The following is an 11,854-nucleotide window of genomic DNA, read 5'->3' on the forward strand; positions in this document are numbered from 1 at the left end:
TTTTTTTCCAATATTTTCTCTTAAAACTTCGACACAATTTTTTTTCATACACTCAAAAGAAAAGTTTTCACGTTTGAATAAAATTTTATATCGTAGAAAAGACTTCAACTGCCTATTACTTTTCATAAGACACTTAACAAATACGCCAAAACGTCAGAAAACGGCGTGTGTGACATTTCAACGGATTTAATAAAATTAACAATTTAGGACATAATTTAAACAATACTTACTAAACCCCTAACGGGAAGGATTGTGCCTGATGTTCATATGATGAAATCATAATCTTTCAGTCAGTTTAATTGAAGTCTGGAGCTGGCATGTCAGTTAACTGCTAGTAGTCTGTTGTTATTTATGTATTTTTGTCATTTTGTTTATTTTCTTTGGTTACATCTTCTGACATCAGACTCGGATTTCTCTTGAACTGAATTTTAATGTGCGTATTGTTATGCGTTTACTTTACTACATTGGTTAGAGGTATAGGGGGAGGGTTGAGATCTCACAAACATGTTTAACCCCGCCGCATTTTTGCGCCTGTCCCAAGTCAGGAGCCTCTGGCCTTTGTTAGTCTTGTATTATTTTAATTTTAGTTTCTTGTGTACAATTTGGAAATTAGTATGGCGTTCATTATCACTGGACTAGTATATATTTGTTTAGGGGCCAGCTGAAGGACGCCTCCGGGTGCGGGAATTTCTCGCTACATTGAAGACCTGTTGGTGACCCTCTGCTGTTGTTTTTTATTTGGTCGGGTTGTTGTCTCTTTGACACATTCCCCATTTCCATTCTCAATTTTATTACTAATTGAAGACATAGAAAGTTGTATATTTATTGTATAATTTTGACACAGGAAGGGTGGATATATAAATTGTGGTTTGGATCTGCAGCATTGAATTTCGTTTGAATTTTGAAGAGCTCCAAAAAATATGTGAGATTTGGGTTTTGTGACAGAAATACAAATTTCAAAAAATCATTAATTCTGCCACGATCTTTTGAAATGTTGTAACACAACTTTTTATTTTTTTTTCCTTATTATATACGGAATAAAAAGATATATCATTTTCGCAATAATCTATTTGAATTACCTTTAAAAATCACTCTTAACTTCACCCCTATCCATATTTTTTTTCAATTTTCGGCTTGACCACAAAACAAAGTGAACTTTTCGTCCTGGTCAGACGCGTCCAGTTAACGATGACGTCATAAATAAAACATACACCATTAACACCAAAGACTACTCTTGCTAGGAGTACAACTTTTTTTTAATAAGTTTAAAAAATGACAAGAATAACTTCAAAGCAACGCTGATCATATGTCGCGGTGTTACTTGTCTACACGCTCAAAATCAGTGTTATTAGGGATCATTCGAGTAACAAAATGAATAAAAGTATTAATTTAAGGCATATTCCATTTCTAATTTTAATTACGCACATTTTGATATATACATTTATATAGTTATCAATTCCGAAACTTCTAACAAATGCAATAAAGGCGAACTGGAAAGCAAAACCCGTATTATCACCAACACCGTACGCGACGTCATAAAGCTTTTTGAGCTTGATCAACTAATTTGTTTCTGGCTTTACAAAAATTACCATTATAATTAAATAACAAGCCAAGATATGTATATATATATATGGGGTATGGGTTTTGCTCATTGTTGAAGGCCGTACGGTGACCTTTAGTTGTCTCTTGTGTAGAGCTGTCTCCTTGGCAAACATACCACATCTTCTTCAATTGAAATCAATAAATTTTTGTAAAAAAATTAATGAATTTCAGAAAAGGTATCAACAGTCCTAGGTACTTTGGGACATGACAGTTTTTTTTCTAGCCCGGCTCCTCTTTTTTCCCCAAAAAATTTCCCTTTGGTTTCTATTACTTTTAATAACACATGGATAATTTTAGCGCTTGGGTATATGATACAGATTTTTCTTTTTTTTTTTTTTTTTATGATTAAAATATTCAATTTCCTATATTTATAATACATATCTATCACTTCTGTGCATGTCTCACATAGTTTCGAGTGATTTAAACGACCCAGAGAAAATACCCAATTTTACTATCTATACTAAGAAACAAAAAGGCAACTAACTCGACGCCATTTTTCTATAAATAAATAGATTGACCTACCTGGATTCCCCAACGATTTCTCTGGGAAAACGTGCCTTACTTGCCGTCAGATCGCAGACATCGTTTATATTTATTAAATTTGTATTGTTCGTAGCATTTTTAGTCCATCTCCAGCATATAATAAAAAGATTTTAACTATTTTGACTAATTTCAAATTTACGAGCCCGGAAGTTGACTGTTTTTCCCGAACTTTTGTTAAAGGGAAGTAATATTTTCCCGGACTTTTTCGGAACATCTCTCCGAGTACATATGAAAATAATAAAGTGTTACGATGACTTCCGAACTAATACTTACAGATATGATGAACAACGAACAAGATCAAGCCCCTAATTTGATTGTTAGTGGTCATAATCTTTTAATTTTTCAAAAAAACACACAGTCATAGACTATTTGATTTTTTTTAGAAAGGGGGACTGAAAAATATGGAAATATTGTCCCCCCTTTTTTTTACTTAGGGTTAACATGACCCATGTTTTGTAATAATTAAAACAAAGTCAATTATATTTTCGTGGAAAGAAAATATTGGTAAATTTCCTTGCAACCCCCTCCCCCTTTTGCACCAAATAAATAAAAATATCAGATGAAATGGTCTATGGCTTAATTTTTTTTAATTCCTCTCATAAGTCAATTTTGTGTGAGTATTTGTATCTTTATAAATTATCATGAATCAATGTTTTTATGAGTATCTTCCTTTGGTTGAATTGTCATCATTTCAGATTCTTTTCCGGCAATTGGAAAGTTGCACCTTTTTGGTAAAAGTTCGGAAATCATCGTATCACTTTATATTTTCACACGCACTTTGAGAGATGTTCCGAAAAAGTCCGGGAAAATATTACTTCCCTTTAACAAAAGTTCGGGAAAAACAGTCAACTTCCGGGCACGTAAATTTGAAATTAGTCAAAATAGTTAAAATCTTTTTATTATATGCTGGAGATGGACTAAAAATGCTACGAACAATACAAATTTAATAAATATAAACGATGTCTGCGATCTGACGGCAAGTAAGGCACGTTTTCCCAGAGAAATCGTTGGGGAATCCAGGTAGGTCAATCTATTTATTTATAGATAGCAGAAAAATGGCGTCGAGTTAGTTGCCTTTTTGTTTCTTAGTATGGATAGTAAAATTGGGTATTTTCTCTGGGTCGTTTAAATCACTCGAAACTATGTGAGACATGCACAGAAGTGATAGATATGTATTATAAATATAGAAAATTGAATATTTTAATCATAAAAAAAAAACAAAAAAAAAAACTGTATCATATACCCAAGCGCCTGTGATGCGACTATGCCATGTACCTATAGGACATAGAGGTATGATGATTAATTTATTGTGGAAAGAAGAGAAGCGACACACGAAATGAGGTCTTCTCGTTTAATAGTATAGATGTTATAATAGAATGTAAAACAAACATGTTATCATGAAGGTGTCAGACCACCAATTAAAAATCCCTATATCTGTTCAACCAAATTTTGCAATTTTCACAGCTTTCTAAATATTTTACCTTAAGTTTAACTTCATAGAAACCAGGTATATCCTTAATTGTACATGTATCAGCTTTCTACATGCCAATTTTCACCATACCTTTAAAGCCTTCTAACAAAATAACTGACCTTCAAACAGAGGTACTCCAAAAAAAAAACCTGGTTTTCTGGAAATCTAAAATTAGTATACTATGGAGCGCATTAATCCTCAATTTTTAATGCAAACTCATAGACAAGTAAATTTTGGCTCAAAATGATCTAGATATATTTCTTTTTCACCAAAAGTTTCATTTCTGCAAATTTGTTGGTTAGTTTAAGTAAACAAGGACATCAAAAGCACTATTTTGTGTCGGAGTAGGGCTACTTTTACATACGTTCTAAATTGGAGGGAGTAATTGGTGGTCTGACACCTGAACAGAGTATACCTTGCGGAATCCACCTTGTGAGTCCGAAATAATCCCTATTCCATCAGATAATTTATTAAGTCTTGTGTTTAAAATTGATGTAAACACCTTGCCCAAATTTGAAGTCAAGCAAAGTGCTCGATAATTATCGAGATCATTTTTATCTCCTTTATTTTTAAATACAGGTTTTATAATACCAATTAACCATGCTTCAGGAATAATACCAGTATCTAATACAGTAAAAATATTTTCACATATATAGGCAATACCTTGTCAACAGTACTTTTCAAAAATTCAGTTACAATTTCATCATCACCTGGTGCTTTATCATTTTTAACCGGATTTTTGTGACAAAAATGTCGGTTATTGATTTGGGGATGTATGGCGGGCTGTCGGGCGGTCGGTCGGGCGGGCTGCAACCAAATGTTGTCCGTGCATTAACTCATGAACCGTTCAACCAAAGCTTTTAAAATTTTAATATGTTGTTACTGACAACACAATGAAGGTCGAGTTCAATAATGACCGTTCAGGAGTTATGGTTCTTGGAAGATTGAAAAATGACATTTCCAGTCGTGTCCGTGCATTTACGCATGAACTGTTCAACCAAAGCTTCCCAAATTTTAATATGTTGTTACTGATGACAAAATGGAGGTCAAGTTCAATAATGTCGATTTTGTCTTTTACCGTTCAGGAGTTATGGTTTCTTGAAAGATCGAAAAATGGCGTTTCCATTCATGTTGTTGCATTTAATCATGAACCATTCAACCTAAGCATTTCAAATTTTAATATGTTGATACTGATGACAAAATTGAGGTCAAATTTGATATTGACAATTTTCACTTTCACATTTTATCAGTTATGGTTCTTTTGATATTGGCAGGACACAAATAAATGTTAATAAATCCGGTTTGCTGTCGCTGTGACAGCCTCCTGTTTATACATTTTATAGCTTTACATATTTCTTCACCAGTTATCTCACAATCTAATAACTCAATAATAGCCTGATTATCTAAATTATTGACACTTTCATTAGGATGATCATAATCATCATCTTCACAATCATTTTTATTTAGAGACCTGAAATATTCATACAGGTGTTCTATAGTTTTATCAATATTTTTATTTGTTTCCCTTTTTCTAAAGCGATTCACAATTTTCCAAAAAATTTTGCTGTCTCGTTTTGAGGTATTTCTGAGATCTTGTTCACAGCTATGTTGGAATTTATTGTAACTAGCATTCATCTGGTTCTTGTATTGTTTGCTTGCCTTTCTCATAGCATCTCTATTTTCTCTGTTTTTTTACAAAACTGTATCTGTTACGTGCTTTGTGGAATATTTTCCTTGTTTCAAAATACTTTATTGTCAAACCAAATTTGAAACTTTTTATTTTTATTTGTTTTTCTTTTTCTACCATTAGACCCAAAAACTTTCTTTGCAGAACTTTTAAAGAGTTCGCCAACTTTTTTCACTACTAAGTTTATAGTGTATTTTGTGTGTTGACCCTGACCTTGTTCATCTTGTTCATCCAAAAGAGATTCTATTGTCGTGAACATTGTGACGTTATTATTAATAGACTCTATAAACTTGTTTTGTGTTGTGGGAATCCACCTAGGTGTGTTCGTGGGTGTGTTACTATCATCTATAGAGGAAATTATAGTAAAATTGTTTACTGTAGCGTGAAATTTGAAACACAAACTGCTATGTACATCAGAAAACAATGGATTAAATTCACTTACATAAAAAGATTTAACTAACGAAAATACTTAGCACATACTTACAACTTCTCGTCCAATCAAGTTGCTTGAATTTGCCTTCTAATTTTCATACTTTTTCCGTGTACTAAGTAACTACGCATGAATGACCACAATGGTAAGATTTCATTGTATTGTAATCAAGATATTAGAACAAAAATTGCTACTGGCTATTTTGAAATAAATGATGTGTTCCAAATTTAACTAAATAGTTTGTAATTAGTTTTCAAACAGATTTTTAACATCCTACTAATCAATCTTTTGATCTAAATTTTGTTTTGACAATTAAAAAAGTTTCTTTCATTTAAATAAAGAGTAATAATAATGGTGGTTTATACCTTGATTAAAGTACAACTCAATCTAAAATTTGTAATCCTTTATCTTCCATGCAATTACTTTGTACACAAAAAGAGTCAACCATGAATCTTTTTAAGGGAAATTATTAATAAAGCAATTTGATATATTTAGTCATAAATTGGTCGATAATTGGTTGCCTAATGTCCAGTGACAAATATTTCATGCATATAAACTATCCACTAGACTACCTATGGGTACATACCAGGGGCAGATCCAGCCATTTTTAAAAGGTGTTTCAACCAAAGATGTGGGAGGGGGATCCAACTGTTTGTACTCATTTAAAAGCATTTTTAAGATAGTTAATTTTAGGTTTTATGTGAAATTAAAAAAATGTTTTCAAGAATGTAAAGCTTTCACTGCAATTTAAGAATTGTCTGCTCTTGGTCAATTCATTTTGTCATCTTACCATGTAAATAAGTACATGTATAGTAAAACAACGCTTCGTTCATATCAATAAACATACTTACACCAGCAGCTACCTTCTTTACATTCTAAAGTCAAGGGCCTTTTGAAATCCCATTTTTACAATGATATTATAGTGAGTAGATTTACAAAACTACGTAAATGAGCTACATCCAGTCAGCCAAAACATATCAATAGACTAATTACAAAATTACTCAAGTTGTAAATATGTGCTAAATTTAATATTGTATAGAAAGGTATATACTATGAAAATAAGAGCTTGGGGCAAAGCCCCTCGCTCTAATTTTCATAGTATATACCTTTCTATACAATAACCGAGACATGTATGATGTGAGGAAAACAATATATAATCAATCAGTGACACATTTTTACATGTTTTTTCTCCAATCAAAAAATCTTTACCCGGTAATCGAACATTTCCTATATACAAATTATTTCTTTTACAAAAATCAATAAGTTTATGACCATAATTATTTGGTACAGATATATCAGTAGAGTATCTTTTCGTCGGTACATCGGTTTTTAATAAATTCTCATAGTCATACACATAAGGGACAACATCATAAGTTCAATGTAGGATAAAAAACTTAATTCACATAGTTTTTTCACTGACCCCCCCCCCCCCCCCCTCTTAACTTAATTTGGGAAATATTTATTTACCAATAGGGATATATGTAAAAATCGATTTTTGATATACAAAACTTGCAGAATTTTAACCCCCCCACCCCCAAACTATTTGATTTAAGTTTTTTATCCTACATCGATCTTTTGATGTCGTCCCTAAGATAAAACATCATATCAAGTATTTCAAACAGTTTACTAACTGGTATTACAATATCACTTAATAATTTGGTTTTTGCGTTAAAGTGAAGTAGAATTTGCCTCTATACACCGGCTTAAAACAAATGACCCCAGCAACAAGCCTTGTGTAAATGTTTGGGCCCACGCAGGGTAGTTAAGGCAATATTCCCGTTTTTTTGTAAGGGGACGTAACTCTGGATTAACTCATTATATATTCACGCTATGGCGGCTTGACAATTCAGCGCGTCTGCTGGTAGCATAGCGGATTACAGTTAACCTACGGATATAAGAATAGGTAAACAGTATGCATATGATGCTAAATTATTTACTGAATACATCAGATGCTATAAATTCTATAAATTGTACAAAAGATTGGTAGGCTAGACGTTTTTTTGCTTCTTAATCGTCCGCTACTTAGCCACGCCTTCTGTTGCCGTTCGACCAATCGGAGGTTACTAATTGTTAATCACTGTCTAGAAGATGCTTGGATGGCGGACACGAAGAGCACCTGTTGCGATACATAAATGATCTAACTTTTACAGATTAGCGAGCATTTTCAGCATTCACATCCTTTGATAAACGACAAAGGTAACACACACACACACGGGGTTTGCTGTTTTTAGTACAAATAATATTTATAAGTGAATTTAAAGTAATTACAAGAAGGGAAATTGCATAACCACGTGCTTTCCGTTATCAATTATTCCAATCTATTATTTTTCTATCGCTCCAGTCAGCACTAAGAACTCAATATAATGTCATGTATATGCATACATTTTAAGACAAGACACCAAGAGGTCTTTACATTGTATTTATTTTTAATTTCGGGACCACCATTGTCTTAAACAGCGAACGAGCAGTGCAAAAAATATCTTTCACGTGTTTCAGAAATTTTCACTGGTACTGTCCACGATTTAGAGATACAATTTCGATTTATTTGAAAATGTCAGACTTTATTGCCTGGGATGAGACTTAATATTTATATATAGCTAAATTTTTCAACCTATCTAAATTTATTGGAATGTCTAGTCCAAATAAGTATGACATCTTGAAAGGCTATTATATTTTTTTCTTGACGCTTGGTATTTAAAATGCCTCTGATATCCGAAGAACCCCTCGAAAGCTGCGTGTGTTACACAGTGGTATCCATTTACACTCCCTATCAGGATTAATGGAGATGTGTCGCCAATGTATATTTGTACGACAATTATTTTTACAAGGACAATTTAATCCCCAACCAACACAATGGGAGTGCTACATGTAGGACACCGCGGGAAGTCGGTTGTTTTGTGAAGGAAGCTGAAGTACTTGGATAGAACCACTGGGCCACTCGGTGGAAACGCAAACCAAAGTAGGAGACAACTTGGACCAACCAAGGCCCCCAAAGTACCCAATTCTAGCTAAAACTCTGGTTGAAAAATTTAAAATGGCCTTCCAAGACCTCATAATTATTTGGACTAGTCTATGTCCAATACTCCTGACACACACAAATATGTCTTATAAAATACAGTTGCCTGAAGCTTTAATAACATACATGACATATAGAGGATTATAGCTTTAAAAAAATGGGAAATAATTTTTTTTATCATATAATTATTCAATTTTCAGGTGCCTATATTTGCAATAATAGGTATGAATTGGAAGTAGTTTTACTTAATATATTGTCTATGCCAGCAGTCTTTGATATCAACCTGAATCTACATTAACAGACCAAAAGCTAAATTTTACAGGGCTGCCAAGTCTTGCACATTTAACGCAAGACTGGTGCATGTTTATACTTTATATTTGGCAGCATTTTTCTTTTATCTTTTTGAGTTTTGGTCAAATCTCGTCCATTTGCTTATGAAAAGTTGGTTTTATAAATGAAAAGATTAGTTAGTTTCTTTTATTGCTATTATAGTGGTAATTAAGAAGTTGGACTAGTGGGTCCGTTGCTGTGGTTTAGTGTAAAGACTTTGCCAGTATAGAATTAAAAATGGAACTGATTGTCAGTGTGTCAGACAACATTGTATTTGCTGCAATCAGTGGCGGATTCATAACTTTTCATAAGCGTGTCCCGCTTCAGTCATGCTTCACAGATGCCCTATGTTATCAACTTTATTTTTCCCCTGGATCTGCCTATCTTCATTTAGACCACGGTTTTTTATTTTGCTGTTTTATAGCTTTTTCCCATTAAAATGTCGGGTAGAAAAAACCCTCTTTAAGACAAAAATATATATGCAAAAACATATGCTTCACCTTTCTATCAATATGTTTGGTATGCTTTTTTTGTAATCATTCAGGCATTTAATTAAGTTTGATGAAATATTATTGCCCAGCTCTCGTAAACATCGCATGACATCGTGTAATAATTTTCAAATTGGGGTTGTGGCCACTGACAGAGACAAAATGAAATTGTTATTTCACAAAAGTGATTTTAATGGTCCCAAATTAAGTTTAGTAGGTGACAAGTTAGCAGAGCCAGAGAACAGGTATTTGCCACCTTCAAATCAACAATTGCTGCTGTTTGGGTTTAATATACAATATTTTTATCTCCATTTTAATGAAACTGATAGAAAACAATGTTAAATCATACATTTAAATTTTGTTATAATGTATGTCCGCTGCACTTGCTTGCACATTTTTTTCAAAATTGGTGACTGTTGTACAGTCTAAATGAAAGTTAAAAACGATGTTGAATCAAAAAAGATGGGCCAATTACGTTTGTGCAAATTTAGCAAAAATCAAGTTTTATGTTTCCACATGTTTGTGCACTACTTTTCTGCAAAAAATAGATACTATATTTCTGTATTTTTACCTGTACTTCACCTGTAAAAAATGGTAATAATGATATATAAGACTTTATTTTATCAAAGTACTTTTTCATTTGTTTTTTATTATGACATGATTTCTTCGACGTATATATTACATAAAGCTGTTAATTTCTGTGTGATTTGGTCTCTTGTGAAGTCAGTGTTTTCTCATTGACATCATAACAAATATTTTCAATTTTTTTTATCAAGATCAGCCCGTCATATTCTTTACTGTTCCTGTCCTAAGTTTAATGGTTGTCGATGGTTCTAGTCTCTACTCATATTTGATATTTTGTAAAAAGTTTTGTTATGTATATTTGACAATTTGATTTTTTAGCATGTTTAGTTTGAATTGTTTATCACTTTTCATGTCCGGCCTTTCTAGACGACTCTACTGTATTGGGTTTGTCATTGATGAAAGCCTAAAGGTTGCCTTTGATTGCTTTTTAAACATCCACTTCACACTGATTTGAACTGCAGTGAAATATTTGTGACTGGGCATTAAATTTTTTAGTATCAAACAATCAATCAATTTACAATAAAAAACGAAAAAATAGACATAAGCGACATATCAAAAGGAATAATAATATCTCAAATAGTTTTAAAATGTCATGTAAGAATGTAATGTATGTCTCGTGGGTCTCATTGGGGTCTAAGCACGAGGCGGGATGGCTGATTATTTGTAAGCCTGACATGTGAAAGTCAAATTATTATGTAGCAAAAACAGGAAATGGGGTCTAGTGGGACCCAGTAAATGACAAAAAAATGAGAATTAGGTACATAGTGTACAGTAAGTGGGATCCTGGATTGGAACCCCCATTATACCTAATAGCTAATCGCGGCTGATCCAGCCGCTTGAACTTTTGACTCGTACAACAATTCCCTTTCCATTGTGGCGTCAGATATTTTGTATTGTGCTGTCAAAATTTTACCGGAACCTGTGTGATATCCAGTAATGGCGGACTAATAGGGATAAGGTTTATGTCTAGGACTGTTTGATTTCATGTTTGAAATTGGAACATATACATGATATATAATATATATATGAAGATGATACTAATGCATGTACCTTTATAAGAAATATGTGTGTTGTAATGGATATATTTCTATTCTTCTTTTAACTTTTATCATGTATTTAATGAAATAAATTACCTATACTTTATTTGAATTTTAGTGATGGTTGACTCATAGCCATGATAGCATGGATAGGCACTGATCATACCACATCTCCTTATTTTACATATAGAGGAAATTATAATATTTATGACCACACATATATATATGGTGTTGTTTTAAATGACCCAACAAATACAATCAATTGTTAATTGTAAATGAAAATAAAGGGAATTAATATTTGATTTGATAATTTTAGTACTCCTTTAAAAGATGGTCACTCTGCATTTACCCAGGCTGGTGACTGGCAAGAATAAATCTTGGCTGCATTACCCACCTCCCTCCCACTTAACTTTTTACACCAATTTACAGAAAAAATAAATATCACCCCTTTTTTTTGCATACAGTCAAACCTTGTTGTGTTGATAACTCTGGATAAGTTCAGGTATGTTGTCAGTTATTTAGTAAAATTTTGTCAATGCACTTCTCCTTATCACCAGTCAGAATTTTGCGATATAAAATCTTGATCATCCAAGTATGTTTTAAAGTCGCCTTGAGAAAACTTAACCCAAATGCTTAATTAAAAATGATGCATCTAAGTTTGAAGT

This window comes from Mytilus galloprovincialis, chromosome 6, assembly GCF_965363235.1.
Source record: "Mytilus galloprovincialis chromosome 6, xbMytGall1.hap1.1, whole genome shotgun sequence".
NCBI lineage: Eukaryota > Metazoa > Mollusca > Bivalvia > Mytilida > Mytilidae > Mytilus > Mytilus galloprovincialis.